The sequence below is a fragment of the Podarcis gaigeae genome (genome assembly GCF_964106915.1).
Source record: "Podarcis gaigeae genome assembly, chromosome: 17".
Lineage (NCBI taxonomy): Eukaryota > Metazoa > Chordata > Lepidosauria > Squamata > Lacertidae > Podarcis > Podarcis gaigeae.
The window spans coordinates 19475994-19496901 of NC_139694.1; positions in this window are offsets into that span (position 1 = coordinate 19475994).

Consider the following 20908-nt stretch of genomic DNA (forward strand, 5'->3'; position numbering starts at 1 on the left):
TCTCTCCCTGCCTCTCTCACTTGCATGGAATCTTTTCTCATCGGAAATGTAAATCATTGCAAGTTGAATGTCTGAGTGGCTCGGTCTGGTTTATGAAAAATCTTCAGGAAAACTAAGCTCATTAACTGCAAGAGAACTGAATCAGCTCTACCACGCTTTTGATGTTGCACCTGTTCACGTTTAATTGAATTTAATTTAATAGAAATGATCCAATCATTTCCCCACCTCCTGTTCACATTTTGTTTGTTTGTTTGTTTGTTTGTTTGTTTCTAGGCAGACCACAGCTCAGAGGAAATCTATGTCATCATGCTTTTCAATTAAAGCAACCGTGGCTTGAGAAAAAATGGCTTGAGACTTGTCATTTGGATAGCTAGCTCCTCTGCTTTGAACCAAGAACATTTGAACATGGTTGAGAGTTCACAGGCTTGTAAATCTGCTAGCTTTAAAGCTTTAATGAGATGACTGCAGAGGTGGAGATTTGCCAGGATTTTTTTGATGGGGAGGTGGCACGTGAAAATGTTTATAATAAAAGCAGCAAAGGATTTGAGTCAAGGAAGATCTCAGAAGCAGAGTTATTAACTCAAATACGTAATAGGAAGCATTTTATTATTGAACTATCACTCAGCTTCCATAAGTACGGAAAACCAGACCATGGAGAGAAAACGGAACATAGCCCTGTTGGACTATGGGCTATTATTAAAATGAGGCTGTATTTTAAATTGTATTTTTAACCTGTATTTTAAATTGTTTTTTCCTCCCCTATTATGTTTTTATTGTAATTTTACTGGTGTTAGCCGCCCTGAGCCCAGCTGTGTCTGGGAAGGATGGGGCATAATTTATTATTATTATTATTATTATTATTATTATTATTATTATTAATTATTATTTATTGGGATGCTCATAGAGAAGAGCAGAAAGACCAGTTAGAAGAATCACCAGAATCCCTTAGTTTTCCTCATGCTTACTGGTGTCATTGGGTTGACCCTTGATCCCAGAAAGGTGTTCAATTGCTTATCAGCTCAGCCAAAAGTTCACATTTTTTGTTTATTCCATTTTTATGTATTTATTATTATTTCTACCCCCTTTCACCTTGGGATAATAGGGTGGTTAACAGTGTAAAAACACAACATAGTAGCAAACGAAAACTATAACACACACACACACACAGAGAGAGAGATAGATAGAGAGAGAGAGAGAGAGAGAGAGAGAGAGAGAGAGAGAGAGAGAGAGAGATTAAAAGGGCACAGATTAGCTGAAGGTTTGGGAGAAGGTTTTTGCCTGGTGTTTGAAGATATGTAATGAACGAGCCATCGTAGAAAAGGCCTGTTCTCATGTTGCCACCCTCTGGACCTCTCAAGGAGGAGGCACATGAAGAAAGGTCTTAAATTGCAATGTCTGGGTCAGTTCATATGGGGAAAGTCCTTGAGGTATTGCAGTCCTTGAGATATTGCAGTTAAAATCTTAGCTTTGCCAATAAACTTACATGGTGGACTTACTAATCTTCAATTTTGCCAGCCTCTTCCGGTGCTGGTGGTGGACTATTTATTTATTGTTTATTGTTTATTTTTATTGCAGTTAAAATCTTAGCTTTGCCAATAAACTTACATGGTGGACTTACTAATCTTCAATTTTGCCAGCCTCTTCCGGTGCTGGTGGTAGACTATTTATTTATTGTTTATTGTTTATTTTTACTTCATTTCTATAGCCCTCTTCATCATCAATCCTATGGCAGTTTACAACAATGCAATATAATTCCGATTATAAGAATTGTAAGCAGTTTTTAATACTGAGTTTTAAATTTCTGTAACTCAACCTTTGGATCTTATGGTGAAGATCTGATAAGAAATAATATTGATAATGATAATGATAGCAATCCATGCAGGATCCAATGCCTCAGAGAGGCTACACAGTGGAGTGATCACACTGATGATGATGATGATGATGATGATGATGATGATAATTCCCTGCTCATCTGACTCTTACTGCATCTTGCCATTCCATAGGAAGACTAGGGCCTTGGCAGCATCATAATGGAAAATCCCCAATCTCTCATTCAGCAATCTCTCAAAGTCCATAGCTACAGAAGTATCTGAGGGTGGATCATCTTAATGGGTCCCCAACCACAGCTGCTTGGGAACTGTAAGAACACATCTCACCAGGAAAGGATCTGACCATGACAAAGGGGTTATTGCAAACCCCTCTCTAATCCTCACATGCTCACATTCATCAACCATGACAGGGATAATTTCATGTCTGAGGGGTTTTCCTCCACCCCCCCCCAATAAAATATTTGAGGGGGCATTGTAAACAGTGTGTGTGTGACATATAATGTGATCTATTATGTCAGACATGACTTACTTGCCCCCCCATATTATATTCAAGTTGGCACCATGTAAAATGGCATCATGTAAAAAGTGAATGGCAATTGACTATCAGGTGCATTTAACAGTGTGATTTTGTTAAGTTTATTTTAGGTTTAGTGTATTTATTAGGACAGTGTGAGTGTGTCTTTTTGTTCACATCGTGGTGGTAGTGACTAAGTTTACATCATCATGTGATGAATTTTGAATTAGGTATATATGGGGGCACCAAAAAAAATTAAGTGGTTATAGCCTCTAAAGGTCTTAATTTTGCCCTGAGCTCAGTTGTGGCTCACTGCAGTCACCTTCCAAAGGTTAGCCTGCACAAATCTCGAGACATAGTGGTAGCCGTCCACCCCCTCAGCACACACAGCTAGACCTCAGACTTCATACATACTGGCCTTGGTATTTTGTGGAAGCCACCACACATTGGGGTCATGAGACTGGGCTACGGTGAAGCAAAAAGAACATATTCAGTTATAATATGGGTATTATACCAGGTTATGGAACAGAGTTTCTTTAGCACCCTTTACATACAGAACCTCTGATCTTCTGCTGTTCATTTTTGTTAATATTTGAAATATGAAATTGCTGGTGGCTTTGTTTTTTGTTTTAATCTACAGGGCTTGGCTTGATCCCTCAGTGGGCTAGGAAGGTTAAGAAAGGGAATATGCCAATTGGATTTTCCCTTTTGAGCCTAATAAGTGCCCCCATTTTGTGGTTTCTTACATTTGTCACCACAGCTCTTCTGTTGCAAGATTAATCCTCACAGCATCATGCACATATGAAGAAAGCCCTAATGAGTTTAAACCTTGTGCCAGGCCATCTCTAATTGAACTTGTTCGTTGGGAGAAAGCTTTTTCTTAATGATGCCTTCAAGCAGCTTAATAGTTTTGAGAAAAATCCACCTCGTCCGAGCTTTCAAGTATGAGTGCATGAGGCAGGTTTAATGAGCCAATTTCCACCATGTTTCATTTCTAACTCTGTCACAGGTTTTGCACACCTCTGAAGTTAACAAGGTGTTGGACAATGGACAACCTACTGCTTTGTTTAGCATCCTAAGTTTTTATATGTAATTGATCATCAGGTTCAATTATTCTCATACAGAAAACAGAGTATTTTGTGGCCTGCTGACCACTTGCTACTGTCTCATCTGTAGAGGTGTGCAGTTTTTGATGGATGTTAAATTCATTGACTTATGAAAACTTTCAGCTGAAGATTAGAAATAATGTGTTGGAAAGAGCACAAATTGATATTTTTGAAAGATGCAGAAGGGTAATAATTGGAGAATTATATTCAGTTTGCCTTTAAAGGTGAGCCCACCTAATTTCATAGAATCATAGTATTGTAAAGTTGGAAGGGAGAACAAGGGTCATCTAATCCAGCTGTCTGCAATGACCGCTCCCCACATTAAATGGGGGGGTGCCCTTTGCGTTGTCGCGTGCAGCCCCTGGACCCTATATGGCAACATTAGCACAGGCTTGGCTTTGCCTTCCCCCAGGTGGGATACCTGGAGGTCTCCATCTACCTCAGTCAGTTGCCCAATCCCACCTGGGGGAAGCGTTGCCAAGGTGATCAGGCCAGGTAGGAGGATGGACCACCTGCCCACACAATAGAGGGAGGATCTTACCTGGGAATTATCAGTTGGCTCCAGAGCTTCTCCCACCCTACCCACCCTCAGTTAAGACTTCTTTTGCAGGTTCACGTTTTCTCCACAGGTACACGGGCGCTGCTACGTATGGGTCGCTGTTGAAGGGTGTGGCGATCACACAGGCTTCCCAGACATTTAATGGTCTATTGATCCCTGTGCCACCACTGTGCTCACTTCCCCACTGCCATCAACCAGTTACTCTCTGGTAAAACACTGAGCCCAGACAGTTTTTAAAAGTGATCCAAAAAAACCAAGTTTATTTTACAGACATTAACAATATACAGCACAAAAATACACAATGTAGTAACAAACAAAAACAAAACCATCCACACATCCAATGATGACATGTGATCCTTTGATGAAAAGCGATATATAAATTTAATAAATAATAATACTAATAATAATGACTCCGCATTTTTTTTATTCTGTGGGGTTCCCAAGCTTGGATCCTACACTTCATTCACTGTATTATTATTATTATTATTATTATTATTATTATTATTTGCCATCATTATCATTTCAAATTAGATATCACCCTTTATCAGAAGATTCCAGGGTGGTGTGCAACGTTAAAAACACGTTACAGAACATCAATGATAAAAAAAATCATAAAGACAGCTCCAGTTCTAAAGAACTTAGCACTGATAAACTCTTCCACTATTGGTGCATTTGGGAGTTAGAGCTAAGATATATCACACTCACTCAAATGATCCCTCCACACTGAGGTTTTTTGACCAAAACCCATATGGAATAAATTTGCACTTAGAAAATCCTTATCATTCTAGGAAACAAAGATTTTGTTTTTTAAAAAATTCCACTTTGAGTGAGGATTAACATGTTTGTTGCCTTCTGTCCCTGGAAGTTGTGCTATGTCCAATGCAAAACAGACTGAATGTTTGTGCATACCCACATCCTGCCTATGGCACACACTACAAACTGAATAATATCTCATCAGAAGCATGTTAAATTTCCAAGCATCAAGAGTGAGATGATTAAAGCTGTGCATCTATGTCTTTCCTAATGAGATACTATTTAATGAGCTTTTCTTGTTTTTCCAAGACATCAGAGTCACACAGGAACCAGTTCCCACCCCGTTGCTTGCTTGAGCTGGGCCAAGTGTACCTTTCAAGAGTTCCAGGGGCTAAAATATGCAACAAGGAGCAACTTCCTTCTTTCTTTAAGTCAGCAGTGCACTTTCCCAATCTGTGCACGTCTCGGCCTTGAGCAGAGAATAATCAGTTTGTCTACAGATTTATCAGGAGGTCAGTAATGCCGCACGTGAATTCTTTGGTCTGCGAAGCTATCTTAATCTAAAGGAAAAATGGCAGAAAATAGGCAGAGCTACACAGGTGGAAAGATTTCTGTTCTTAAAATAAATACATTTCCTCTTTTTATTTGTTTTTAATTTTAACGTATTTTAAAGTAAAGGAATTTCTTCAGGCTCACGAACGGGACAATAATGTCCAAATGGAAGGAGGGGACAAGAATGTGCTCAAGGGACCATTTTTAAAACAAAGTCACGAGGGTTTGTTTGTTTGTTTGTTTGTTGTTGTTTTTTTGCACCTTCTCTCCTCAAACTTCTTCTTGGCAGAATGTCAACTCAGCTTGCTTCATCGCTTGTTGCTTTACTTCCTATCTAATGAAATAACCAGACAAGACAGCAGCATACGGTTTTGGGGTTCAAAAAGTCCCCAAGTTTATTGGATACAGATGTGAAAGGTTTGGCCTAAGTACTGGGTAAAGCCATTTAATTAACTCCAGCCCATCTGCTGGGAGTGCATCTCAGGGTAAACTGCAACTTGAGGGGGGTATGACCTACATCAAATAGGGGGTCCCCTCAAGGGTCCCCACTGGAGTAGTTCCATGGCCTTAGGCCCCATCTGGGTGTCAAACAGAAGCAACTCCTCATGGATCCCTTTAGGATACCCTGAACCAAGGAGGGGCAGGTAGAAGCTGCAACCTTCCCTCCAGCCATGACTAAGGCTTACCCAATGCCTAACCTCAGAAAGTTATGACAATTGCTATGATGCAGGCTAAAACCAAATGGTCGGTGCCAATTTGCCAAGTGGAAAAATTCCTAGGAAGGCACCAAGTTGTGAAGTCTGAGTCACACATACCATTCAGAAGTAGTGTATGTATATTCTGCACTCCAAATCTGAAATAGTATGTGTATTTTAAATAGCCAGGTTTCCTGGCATGAAACATGGAAGCACCTGCTTAATACTCTTCTGATTACTGTGTTTGTTTGTTTGTTAATTCCATGGAAACGTGTTCATGTAAATGCATCCAGCTATTCAAAACACTGCTGACCTAGATGGACCATAGGTCTGACTCAGGCATGAGTTAGCCTTCTGGGTTTCTTTGAGATCCTCTACACCAGGCATAGCCAAACTTGGCCCTCCAGCTGTTTTGGAACTACAACTCCCATCACCCCTAGCTAACAGGACCACTGGTCAGGGATGATGGAAATTGTAGTCCCAAAACAGCTGGAGGGCCAAGTTTGGCCATGCCTGCTCTACATCAAGCAGGCTATTGATGAGGCAAGGATGCAATAGGTGTAAGGGAACAGCACAGTGCTCAATCAAAGGTGCTCAATCAAAGTCCATGGTGAGATCAAGAGAGGACGCAACAAGTAAAGATGTGAGGCTGTAGGTGGCCTATACCTGAGAAGCTGGAAAGGACAAGCAACCTGAAGAAATTGTGGAAATGAAAGGTGCGGAGGATGAAAGAGAAGCAAGAAGACTCAATGGCCTTCCGTACTGCGGTGCCAGATTACCAAATAGGCAGAGTAGGCACCATATCTTTTAGGGCTCCCACAGCAATGGACCAAAATAATATTGATTTGATCTTCAAAGAAGATTACAATCAAGCTCTCTTAGTTCAATGTTATCCCACTACATTATGCACACAAAGGGTTTCCCCGAAAATTTGACTGCCTAGGGACCTCCACAGGGTTTAATCAGGCACTGTCCATAGAATACCTTTCAGACCTCGAGAAGGTGTGTGACACTATACTGAGGTGCAAAGAACATTTGGGCAGATAACCAGAGAAGTCCTGAACCTCCGCCTGTTCCTGATTGTGATGCCGTGCTTCCTTACCCACTATCCTGAAGCGCCTTGTTGTCTCTCACTTCCATGAAAACAATATGTAACTTGGATAATAAATAAAGTGATGAAAAGTTGTACAGTATTCTTGAAAGAATTCTTTTTGAAGGAAGCAAAAGGATGGACTTTTAGTGTTTTGTCACCCCGTCATTCCATTCACAGCTGAATGTAGGCTATGATTAGAAGACAGTGATTTAATTATAACTTATCTATCAAGAGCAATTCTTAAATTTAAAAGAAATATACACATCTCCTTATGTTTTATCTCTTATATAAAGATAATAATTGAGTAAGTAGGTGTAAGCCTCCTTTGAATCTCCAGAACCAATTATCTATTATACCAATTTTATGGGACCATTGAGTTATTATTTTCACATGAAGTTAGTCTTAGAAACTGTCTAAAAGGATGGTGATTTCTAAGGGAAATGGCTTTCTGTCATTTGAAACCCCTTCTCTGTATACCTGTTAGCTGAACAGCTTTGATAACAGAGTTGGTAAGAGTTGGATTTAGATAAAATCTTCTCCTTTCAAAATCTTGAGAGATAAACTTTTTAGCAGGAAATGTTTAAGAACTATTACTGCTTACTTTAGACTGTTTTATATTTTGATAGAAGTTTCTTAGTAAAGTGGGAAATGGATTCAAAGGTTCTTCCCTTATTGATTCCTTGTTAGTACAAAATCAAAACTGATCTCATCAAAACAATTTTATAGAAATGGTAATCTAGGGCTTCCTATATGCTGGAACTACATTTTGATACCATACCCACCAATATTTCTCCAATGAAAATATGGACAGCCTATTCCATACCCTCCAACATTTCTCCAATGAAAATAGGAATGTCGTAAGGAAAAGCGGGACATTCTTGGATCAAATCAGAAACCAGGGTGGCTTCTGTGAATCTGGGGCTGTACCTGGAAAATAGGGACACTTGGAGGCTCTGTAACCAGCACTAACACAGTCCAGATCCATAACAAATTAGTAAATGCATCATTATTCCTCATACATTTCATATTCAAATGCAATTGCTTTTCCATGGTCTTCCATGCCATGGTAGAGTTGAACATTGTTGCCATGATGGGAAGTAATGAGCACCAAAGCTGGATGCTCAGAGATAGGTTATGATAACTCATTGGAAATCTACAGATATTGCTGCTGCTGCTGTTTTCCACGAATGCACTTCTTCATGAAAGATTCATTGGCATTGAAGCTTCACAAGAACTATTGCATGCTGTAAACTACATGAAACAGGCCTACAGAAAAGTCATCCATTGCCCACGTAATCAGTACTGGGTAGATTGCTTTTACTGGAAACTGAGGTAGGTATATGCAGCCAAAATGTTTGGGACCTCATATTTCCAAATATTGATATTTTTAATAGCTCTCAATTAAATCAGTGACCCGGAGAGTATTATGCTACTACAGAAATTTTTCCCCGCTTGTGAAAATGACAATCCCTGATAAAATTCACAGCAAAGGAGCCAGATTCACGCTAATGAGGCTCCTCGGGTGTAAATGTTCAGCGAAGAGTGTGTTCAGGAGGATGAATTGCCTTTTCCAGCACAGCTGCTCCTGCCCTGCCACTTCCAAACTCTCTGTGTTGTTCAGCATGTCAGATTCAATTCTGCTCAGCTACTGTACTGCTAAGGTTGTCATAAGGAAGCTAACCCAGCATATGCAGGTGACAGAAGCTGTGACCCACATACTAGTTAAGTCAGAGTACACGGATTTTACTTCTCCTTAAATAAAAATCAATGGGACTTAAATCGGCTTAAAATCCATGTTTTCCAGAGTTGCCCAGAACATGCATCGGACTGATCATTACCCAGCTGAGTGTCATTCATGACCATAATATCCTTAAGTGTACTCCATTATGGAACCGTGCAGGCTGGATCCAAAGCTATTAATAATATGCCGCAGTAAGGCTTAAGACAGGGCACCGAGCTTCTTCAGCCAGCTTCTTCTCCACAATAACTTCTCATTATAATGGCCAATAGCCCCATGGCTATTTTTATATTTCCTTGTAACAGAGTTAAGTGTGGTTATTTAGGGAAGTGTTCATTTTGCAAACCTCAGAAAATATGAACAGGGTGTGAAATCAACTCTGCGGGCTTCACTAAAACTTGGAAGATTTGGTGGTTTCATATCAAGAATGCAGATTGTTACACGCTCCCCAATTCCCCAGGCAGAGGGACATTTTGTGGGTAGTGCTACCAGCTTTTAGTTTCCTTTGCAGGCGAGAAAGCTCTGGGGACGGTGATGTCTTTCTTTTTTTAAAATTTGCATATAGAGGTGAAACTGAGCGTTGGCTTTCAGAAATCACATTAGGAACTGTGTAACAAATCAAACTGGAATGACACAAAGCACACCTGAATCAGATTGGGCTGATTCCAAATGCTACAGGTAGAAGGCAAAACATTTGGTAACCTGGTAACCGTACCTCCCTAACGCATTTAACCCTTACATTGCATTATGGGTGTCTTCATACTTGAGAGGTAGGGAAGGTTTTTCAGATCAAGGGGTGTAATTCTTCTCTAGACACCACCTGGGGATCGCATGTCAGTTTGGGGCATGACCAATGTTACCGCAACATTTCAAAAGCTGCAGAAAAAATTGGGCAGGTTCAGTAACAAAATGTGGATGGAGCTACTGATATCATTCAGGCCTTGGTAGAGCAGGCTGTCTTTCAGCTACACAAAAGTCAGGGTTTTCTACACAAATACCCACACACCGTGTCTTCCATCTAGACAAGCAAGAAGCACACAGATCATAGTCCACGAACACATTCCATTAGCGTGTTGGAGAAATTTAGAAGGAGGTTCCTAGATTGGAGGTTAACCTCACAGAAACCCAAAAGATAAGGATGCAGGCTCCTGGTGAAAAGCTAGGACTTTATTAAAATACAAATGTACATAAGGACAGTCTCAAAAATGAGGAGGAGGCTGCAAAGAACTACATCCAAAGCAATGTTTTCTATACACTTCCAGATTACACATGTCATTTAATTTCACCAGTCAAAGGATCACAGCAATCTTAATAGATGCAACCGAATGTCATCATGTTGTACCAATCAAAATCATTTGGTCTTCAAATCAGCCCTCATCATAATATCATGTGATTACATATAACCATTTTTCCTGTTTATTAAATGTCTTCCAATGTCCTCTTACATCTGTCTGCAAAACAATTCAAGATTAATCACAATTGTCATGCCCATCTGATTCTCTTTTCAGGCTTACAATGGCCACCATAGATCCTAACAGGTTATTCTTTTTGGTGTTCCATTTGCTATGTACAGTATCTAAAAGCAGCTAGTTCTGTGCTGTAAAAGGCAGCTGCAGGCTCCTTTAGTTAAGCTAGGCCACAGACTGAAAAGAAAACGGAACAATCAAAATGATACAGTTTTATGAAAATATCATTTCCTCCAGCGATCACAGTTCAAGGACACATGCCAGGGAAAGGCTGTGTGGATGGTTAAGAGTGTGGCTTGAGGAGGGATCTCTGGCTCACAAGAGAGATCTGAGGACTGAATTGAGAGGGCTGGGAGGCCACATTCACCTCCCCAAAGATCCTCACCCCTGCCTAATGTGATTGTGGTTCATGTAAGGAACCTGTGGCTTTGGAATGCAGTAAGAGAAGCAATTCTTGGTTTTGCATATCTTTGATAAGAGAGCTCTGCTCCGTACTGAATATATTTGTTCTTATTTTATCCTGTTTAAATCTCCACTGGTGAACAAGGAATGACACAGACTTAATTACCGTGTAGATGATAAAGCCAATTATGCAAGGATCCTGGTCCCACATTCGCACCACCAGCTACTACTATTATTAGATTGGTTTAGAACTAATGAGGCAAATTAATCAGTTTATTAATCATGCCCTCTTATATTTAAAAGCAGGAAGCAGTCACCCCCTTGTTTAAAATTATTATACTGACAGGGCTTTCTCTTCCTATATTTAGCTTCTCCAGACCCACTCCATTTACATAAATGCTGTGCCTGAATATTTCTCATATAAAGATTCAACAATGTATGACTTAAAAGATACAAAACAGCATGTAATGAAGATAATATTTCAAATCCCTTTAATGTTTAAGTCATGGGTGTGCATACATTAGCATGGGTTAATTTGAAGTCATTTACTTAAGCAAAGCATAGCCTGTATGAGAGAGAGAAATCAGCTTGCAAAGGTTAAATAAGGAATCTCTGAAATATGTGGTGGTGCTTTTCCATTAAGTTGGACTGATTAATGCTCAAGACCGAAACAATTCTTTGTATAGTGTAATTGACTGACACCATATGTATTTATTTCCCTATTTATATCCTGCATTTTCCCATCATTAACTCAAGCTGGAGTATATGTGGTTTCTAGGTAATCAATAATACAGGTGCTGACCGGTCCTAAACCTGCTTCACTTCAGAAGCTAGTGGGCTAATGTGCCTTTTAACATGTTTGTGTGTTTATTTTGATTTACTCTGCACAGTTGTGAGTTTTCAAAGCTTGAAAGAAATGAATATAAACATTAAATGCAAAAAAACCCCCCCACAACCCCACAAAAAAATGTTTTCAGGATAAATTGGGTTGGATCCAAATTAAGATAGTCAAACTTCAGACCCAATGTCTTAAGAGTCATGGGTTTCAATCAGACCAAAATATGACGTCATCTTTTGTTTATAGCAAATCAAACTTCATGGGCAGCCTGCATCAATATTCCTGGATTTATTTGCTTCTTCAAGGGCTGCCATACCTGCAGCTTTCATCCACTTCTATGAACAGGGTGGGAAGTAATGTTATCTTTTTAAATTTCCCATTACGATGAATGGGGTAGAGGAAAACCAGAACTTTGAATTAGTTGAGCTCCCAGGGGTCTGAACACTCATCACCCAACACCACTTTCTGTACATGGCCCAAGAGGAAGGAGCAGAGCCACTGCATAACAGTGCTCCCAGCTCCCAATTTCCCTACTTGGTCCAGAAGAATACCATGGTTGATGGTATCAAAAGCCACTGAGAGATCCAGCAGAACTAGGGAACAACTTTCCTGTAAAACATACAGAGCACCATACCCATATCCTCTGGAAGAATATCTTATTTCATATTCCATACTAAAAACACCACACATTTTTAATGAAATGCTTTCACCATGTAATATGATGCTGAGTTTAATGCATAAAATGTACTCTCTTAAATGGCAAAATCTGTCAATTAGGATGTTCAGAAAAGCAGCTCCCCTAGGGCTACCAATAACTTCATTTTAAATAGAGTGTGACAAACATCCTCTAATGTGCAGCACCGAAGTCCCTCCACAATAATGGTTCATTTAGTGATTAATAGTTTGATAGAAGGAATGCTGCATTTTAAGCCAAGACCTCATCTCGCACCGGGAGCTTAGCTAGTAAAGAAAAATAAAAAAAGATTTAAGTTGGGCTCTTGGATCACCCTGTTATCTGTTCAATTATTTGTTTAGTATTGTTGTAAGTCCTATTAATCAGAACCAATTTTATCAGACTGTAGCTGTGAAGAGCACCGTTTTTCGCAGGGTTCATATCCAATGTGTGAGAAGAATTGTTTTATTTGGAAAAGCTGCAGACCTTATCTATAAATGGAACAAAAAAAATTGTGGCTGGGGCAACCCAGTCAGATGAGTGGCATATAAATAATAAAATGGTTGTTATTGTTGTTGTTGTTGACAAGTATAAGCAGCCTTTTCCTGGGCTATTAGAACAAGACCACCAGTTTCATTATTTTTTTTTCATTTTTTGATAGTGGAAATGGCATTTCTAAGCCTTGCACAGTATTTGTCTTTTCCCATGCTTGAATTGCTTATCCCCCAAAGTGCTTCATGTGATTTAAAACACTATTATGCTACCACTACAACTGCTAAGACATACATACTAAAATCAGCACACAATTAAAAACCTATTGGCGGTCACAATATTTTGTCCCAAACAATTCCTCAGAACAACACTGCATGCAGTGCATTTTTGGGGGAAAGAGCACTATGGTAGGGTCGCCCAGAGGGAAGTGTTGCTGTTCCTGTCAAACGAGGCAGTGACAAAATTCACGTTTTGGAAATAGATGTATAAATAAGTTACCATGGCCACTGCTAAAGGGAAAGCAGTGAAATTTTCTACCCCTCACTGAAAACCAATTGCCCTCAGCAACAGAGAATGGAGCCATGAAATTCCATGACCCTTGGGGTTTGGGTATAAGATGGCAGAATTTTCTCTTCCTGCTAGTATTCATCACATGAAACACTGTTTCTGTTCCACTGCAGTTCATCTTCCACCAAATACGTTAATCATCTTACTGTCCACTCTGGTGAAAGTATGTAACTTATGCAATTTCCATAACTGATTACCTAAATTTCATTCTCATTACATTATCCCACCCCATTTATTTCAATGCTAAGGAAACACAATGCAAATTGTGTGTGTGTGTGTAATATCAATGTAATATCATATTTGGGGGCTTTGGCCCACACAATAAAATATTTGAGCGGGCCGGGCCCCCACAAAATTAATGCGCATTCCCATTCAAATGGTGTATGCGCACCATGTCATTTGATTGACTGTGCGGGATGGGGCTTACCTGGGCCCCGAAAATATTTTATTTAAGTTGGCACCCCTGAGGAATACTGATTATGTTCGCTTGTCTGGTCTCCGTTCTGGACAAATAAATAAGTTTTTGCTGCTGTTTTTGTTTTCATTAGAATCCCACAATATCCCTAGTTCAGTCATAGGTGAAAGATGATGGGATGCCAGGAGATCAATAACTGGAGCTCCTAGTTTGTTTTTGGTCCCCCCCCCCTTTTTAAAGTGAATTAAAAGCAGCTGTGGATGTGGGGCAGCAGCGTAAATCAGACCATGGATATACAAACATGGGTATATTCTTTTTCACTATCTTCCCAATTTAAGTCACCCCCACCCCCACCTGAAACCATTATTTGCCCTATGAAGGTAAGCATACAAATATCTCTATTGCACTTGCAGATCCAACTCCATTTGGGGATTTTTTAAATTAGAAAAATGATGCAGATGTAATAGTTAATCTCAGTCTCCCAGTGTCATGACTCTGATCGAATTCAGAGCCCTTGTGACCGTATTTATCTTAAAAATAATATTTTTAAAAAAAAAATCAGGAGAGCTGATCATGGATCTCCCAGTGTCGTGTTTAGTTTGGCCCTTAGCTAGCTACTGTATAAAAGGATTTAACGATACAGTATGTGAAGTTTGTTGCATTTTAAGAAAGAATCATTAGCTGAACCTCCATAGTTGTTCATACCTTTTACCTCTTATGTGAGGTAAATCACTGATCTAAATCACTGATCTAAAGCTGCTAGATCATTTAAATCACATCATAAAAGCTGGGAACTGATTGGAATGATTGAATGTTAAATATCTATCTATCTATCATCTATCTATATCTATCTATCATCTATATCTATCTATCTATCATCTATCTTCTATCTCTATCTATCTATCTATCTATCTATCATCTATCATCTATCATCTATCATCTATCATCTATCTATCATCATCATCATCTATCTATCTCTATCTATCTATCTATCATCTATCTATCTATCTATCTATCTATCTATCATCTATCATCTATCTATCTATCATCTATCTAACTTGGCTTCTCACCGAGAAAGGGGGGGAAAGTCAGTTCTGAAGATTTGGTGGAGAAGAATTCTAAAGGGAAAATGATTTGCTGAAACACACAACTGCTCCTCTAGGGATAACCTGTAGGCAAGAAGCCTTTACAAACTCTGAAATACACTTGGGATGCTGCTGTAACCCAAGAAGTAGGCCATCAAGCTTGTATCCCCCCCCCAAAAATATATTTTTTAAACACACACACATCCTTGTATACATATAAGTATTCTGGGCACTCTTGTCATCAACAGATTGGAAACAACTTTCCAAAATCATATCTTGGCGGCTTCGCTTCCCACACTCCATAAACTGGTGTGGTTCCGCTTTTCCACACTGTGACCGTAATACGTATGTCACCATTGGGTGGCTACAAAGAAAAGCTTCAGCACTCAGGTTTGCAAGGAGAAACTGCACAAGAGATTAATCCTCTTCCTCTTCTCGGTGTGACACCCTCTCACTTTGCAAGTTGTGCTGTGACTAATTCTTTCAGACTGCTGGCTGCATAACATCAAGATAATTACGTCACTGACTGAAACTTCAGATCATTCTGACAGTTTTACATTTTAAAATCACTGTCACATGTTATCAACCTGGAGACATTGTGGTTTTGTAGCTGTTTCCACTAGAAGCATGCTTTAGAATCAACAAAAGTTCTGTAAAACTTGGTATTAAGAGTGCTTGCATGCCCTCCAACATTTCTCCAGTGAAAATAGGGATCTCCTATTCCACAGTAATAACAGTGATAAAGACTCTCCTCCTGGAAGAGAGGGGAGTGGTTGTGGGCAGGAGCCGAGCTCCGCCTCAAGCAGGGGGTGTTAGCCCCCTGCCTCCCACTCACCTGGCTGGCGCCCACGCCCATCGGCAGGCACCCAACCAGGTGCCTCCGAGGGGGTGTGTACAGCAGCCTAAATGCTGCGGCGCCAGCTCCTCCTCGGCCTCACTCCCGTTGTGAGTCATCTCTTCCGTGTGCCCAGCTGTGAGGAAGCGACCATGTGGATCCAACAGAGAAGAGGATTTTTATCAGGGAAGTTGTGCCTTACCTTTCTGTTTTTCCGTGATCGGTTTTCTCCATTATTTTCTTCTGTTTCCCATCATTTTTCCCCAACCGCACCATAAGCGTGTCTGGCAAGACGTCCACCCCCCAAACCTTAATAGGGAGTCTCAATTGGGGCACTTTGTTTGAGCCTGCCGCGATCTATAGCGTTGCGACATTGGGTTCACCAGTACGTGTGCCTGGTGCTTGTGGTTGTCAGCGTGCTTGTTTGCGTGAGTGATTGCTACTTTCTCCCCTTTGAAGTAAGCTTCGAGCGCAAAAGCAGCAGCAGAAAGTAAAATGCTTACGGAAGACCTCCTTTCATCCCTTGCTGCTTTGTTTGGCGGGCTGTTTGGAGTGTGGCCATCGCCTATGCCTTCAAATTTTGGGTATTCCGTTAAAGGAATCTGGCGGTTGTGTATTCTGTCCGATGCCTGCTTGGAGGGAGGCCACGGCACGACCCTCGGTGACATCAGGGGAGAGCCTATAGTTGGATTAGCATCAACAGGCTTCACCTACTGGTAAATAAACCCCCTTTGTTTTAGACTCACCCCTCTCTGTGGGGGTGGAGTCAGCTGACGTAATCCAATGCATAAGCCAATACCTTTTCACTTGCTGTAATCAATAAAGTTGTGGCCTTTTCTTGCCCATTAACCTTATATCACGTGTCCTTGTGTATTCATTCCACTCTGCGGGGATCGGGTCCTCGAACCACAATTTTATTATTTACACCCCACCCATCTCACTGGGTTGCCCCAACCACTCAGGGTAGCTTCCAACACATATAAAAACATAACAAAACATTAAGCATTAAAAAAACTTCCCCATACCTGGCTGCCTTCATAGGTCTTCTAAAGGTTGTGTAGTTGCTTATCTCCTTGGCTCAGAAGTCGCATAACTCCATAGCCTCCACAATTTCTCCAATGAAAATAGGGACATCTTAAGGAAAAGGGGGACATTCTGAGAACAATCAGAAACTGGGATGGCTTCCATAAATCCAGGACTGTCCCTGGAAAATAGGGAGACTTGGAGGTAGTCTTCAGGCTAAATGTGCAGATCATGATTTAAATTATCCATCAGCTTTTGGACTATTTGGATGCAGTTCTCTGCATATGTGTGTGTACGTGTTTCTGAAATGTGCATTTTGAGGCAAAATACATTTGAAATGCATATGGGATCACCAGAAAACCAGGCAAATCAGGATGATCCAGTAATACCATGTTTCTGATAACAAGTTGTCTTGAGGTGGACTGGGGCTCTTTAAGCGTCTGGGTCTCTCTGTGGCCTTGGGTTTTCCGAAACGTTAAACACATGACCATTCCCTCTCCATTTCTGAGAAACGAAACCAACTTGATTAAGGGAACATCCAGCACTTGAGAGAAGAGGGGTGGAAAGGATCGACTTTAAAAGAGGAATCGCCGGGGGGCCACTAGGGGGCGCATTGGAAAATTGCCAACAATATCATCTCTCCGACCCACACGGGGTAATTAAGAGGCTGTTATGGGAGTAGGCAGCCTCCTTTGTTGCCCCAAGGAAATGGGGAACACTGCCCTTGCCTGCTGTGCCCATAAATCACCCCCTAATTCGAAAGAAGGGGGTGAGGGCCCTAGGCAGAATGCCCCCGTGTGGACCTCAGCTCTCCTGGACGCTGTCTCTGATCATGCACTAGTTGCAGCAATTTGGAATAGTTAATTACAAAAGAAGCAAATGCACATATTTCAAGTGAAGAAGGGGAGTGAAGTCTGCTAATTTAAGTGACCTCTGCGAAAGAAGACGACGGGTTGGAGAAACAGGAATATATTATGATGAAGATACAGCAAAGGCGGGGTATGTTGACATCGGGGCTGAATGGGGAAAAAAAACTTTTTTACTTTCCTTCTATGTGATTTACAAGACCCCCTCCTCATTAGAACCGTCGGTTGAACTGATCCAAGCAGGATGATTAAGGTCTGTGTGGAGATAAACTTTAACCAAAAGTATGCTTTATGGAGACCGAGAAGCAATAAGAGTTTTGGAATGGCGCAGCAATTAATTCGGAGTCGCCATCCTGCCAAAGGATTTATAGCCGGGAGGAAGAATGGACTTGTTTTTAGACTGCATTCCTAGTGAATCTCCTCAGAGGTTTTGAGAAAGGAGGCAGATTGGTGAAGATTAATGACACTAAGACTGTTTTGATGTATGGAAGTAATGTTATATGGAAAATGTCTGGATATGGCTACTGGATAAAAAAAAAATATCCACGCAGGATTACAAACTGTTCTAACCAGCTTGTGGAGACTATCAGAGGTCACAAAGAGAAAGGAAAAATATATGAAAATAACAACAAGAGATGTGGAAAAATAATAAGAAAGGACTGGATAGTACTGTGAACATCATAAGGTTAGATTTGTGGACATTAAAACAGCAGTAAGAAGCAAGAAGTTGATTGGATCCCTTCGGAACTTGAAATCTGGGTACCCCCAACAAAAATTTCGGCTGTGTATTTTGGAATTTATGTAATTTGGTTTGATTTTATGTGATTGGTCGGTTAATTAAAAAATATTCTTAAAAAAATAAATAAAAGAGGAATAGCCAGAAGAATGGAGGCTGAGGTTGAGGGAAATTTTGGAGCATGATCCATAAAGAAATAAATAAAATACTAAGAATATCATATAGTAAAAGGCCAGAGGCATTCCTTTTAGGAATTTTAAATGATGATATTCCAAAAGACAAAACTAAATTTTACTTATATACGACGTCTGCAGCAAGAATCCTGGTGGATAAGTATTGGAAAGGGAATCAGTTACCCACTAGGGGAGAGTGGTTATGTAAGCTTTCAGAATACTTAGAATTAGCCAAACTGACAGACATAATAAGACAAAAACCAAAAAGTGAAGTAAAAAAAAGAATGGGAGTGCCTAAATGAATACCTTAAGAGTAAAGGTTCGAGGACAGAAATCTGGCTGAGTCTGGAATAACCTTGTGAAGTGAAAGGATAAGAAAGAGGGATTTATATCTAGATGTTAGGGTAGAGATGATAAGGAAAACAGGAAAACAGGAAGACACAATGACAGATAAAGGAGGTGCTGTGGGATTGGTGGAAGTCAATGTTTGTGTTTATATTATTATTTAGTGTTTATATTATTAACTTGTAAGATATGGATTTCTGTGGTTTCTTTGAATGTTGGTTTTTGTGTTTTGTGTATTGTTATATTTCGAAATTTTTCGTGTTGTTGTTGTTGTGTGGAAAATACTAATAAAATTTATATTATTTAAAGATAAAAAAAGACATGAAGGCCCCCAAAGTCAGAGGCAGTAATGTTTGTGAATACCAGTTGCTAGAAACTGCAGGAGGTGAGGGGGCTCTTGTGCTTAGGCCTGGCTTGTGGGTTTTCCACAGGCATCTGATTGGCCACTGTGGGAACAAAATGTGGAACTTGATGAACCATTGGCCCCTGATCCAGCAGACTCTTCTAATGTTCTAATGAGATGAGAGGGAAGGTGATGGAGAGATCTTTCTTTTAGATGGACAGACAGTGAATTATTTTCTGAAGCCACTCCAATCAGTGATTTGAGGGAGGGATGCAGGAGTAAATAAACAAAGTTGTTTTTCTTATGGGGCATCATCCCCCCCCCCCCCCGAGTTTGGCTATGGAAACAGAACATGATTTAGACTATTGGGAAGACCTGCTTATCTCTCAGTCATTCTTTTTCCTAACAAACTATTAAAAACCATAGTCTCTCACTCTCTTCTTTACAGGAGGCAAACCCTGAATGTAGAGGAAACAGAGCTTTGTTTTCAACAGCTTCAATTCAACACTGAATAGGTTATCAAATTGGAAAGACACAAAGCAGCTCTGAAATAGATTGACTGCTTGAGGAAGCCACATACCCTTGCTGCAAACCTCTAATATTTATGTTTAAAGAAATTATTCAAGTAGATTTTAAAAATAAATAAATCACAGATTAACATGGAAATGAGATGAAATGGATTTATGAGTGCACATGTACAAAACTGAGGCAGACTGGAAATATACCCATATCTGGAATATGGATCCACAGAAAGACCAAATTCCCTTCTCCATTCATTTAGCTGAGCCTCACACAGCATAGCATCAGGTGTCAAGTTGTTCAGAATGGACCTGTGTACACATCGTACTTCACCCTGATGTCCACAATTCCTCTTCATCCAGTTTGCCAATCCGTTCAGGATTTTACATTCTTTGGGCACGTCCATGGCGTGTGAGCTGGGCATTATTTTAGTCACGTTTTCCTAAAGCCCTTTCCCATGCTCCTTACATTCAGGTAATTGGGGTCTACATCAGCAGTGGCCAATCTTATTGGGTAATTTTGCTACAAGTCAAGCCCAAATGAAGAAATAATGCCTCTCTAATGCAAACAACTGCATCAACACAACCTCAAGTTTCTGGGGTCGTTTGGCCCCTAATCTACTGAGTCAGGGAATAGGCATAGTAGAAAGCAGCTGTGTGGCCCATATCCATGCTATGGTCAGACAAACAGGAGCCCTATTACTCCTGATTGTGCCCTGCCTGTTGCTTGTTCTGTTTTTCAGTAACACCTGTGGCATAGTTTAGGTAGCCATTCTTGCATACCTTCCAACATTTCTCCAATGAAAATAGAAGTGTCCAATTTAATAATAATAATAATAATAATAATAATAATAATAATGTATACCCCACCCATCTGACTGAGTTGCCCTAACCATTCTGGGCAGGTTCCAGCATATATAAAAACATAATCAAGCATTAAACATTTTTTAAAAAACCTTCACCACACAGGGTTGCCTTCAGATGTCTTCTAAAGGTTGTATAGTTACATATCTCCTTGGCTTGGTGGGGGGTGTCACATAATCCATACCAATATTTCCCCTGTGAAAATAGGGGTGTCCTACCATACCCTCCAACATTTCTCCAGTGAAAATAGAGGTGTCCTGGTGTGCAATTTAGAAGTCAACTTAGTTTGCATTTAAAGACAATCCTACCTAATTTGCACTTTCTGGAACAATATGCAGAATGACACACAGTAGGTCTGTGGGGATTAAAGGACTAAGTACGTTAACTTTGATGGGTCTACTCTGAGTTATGACTAATGTTGGATACCA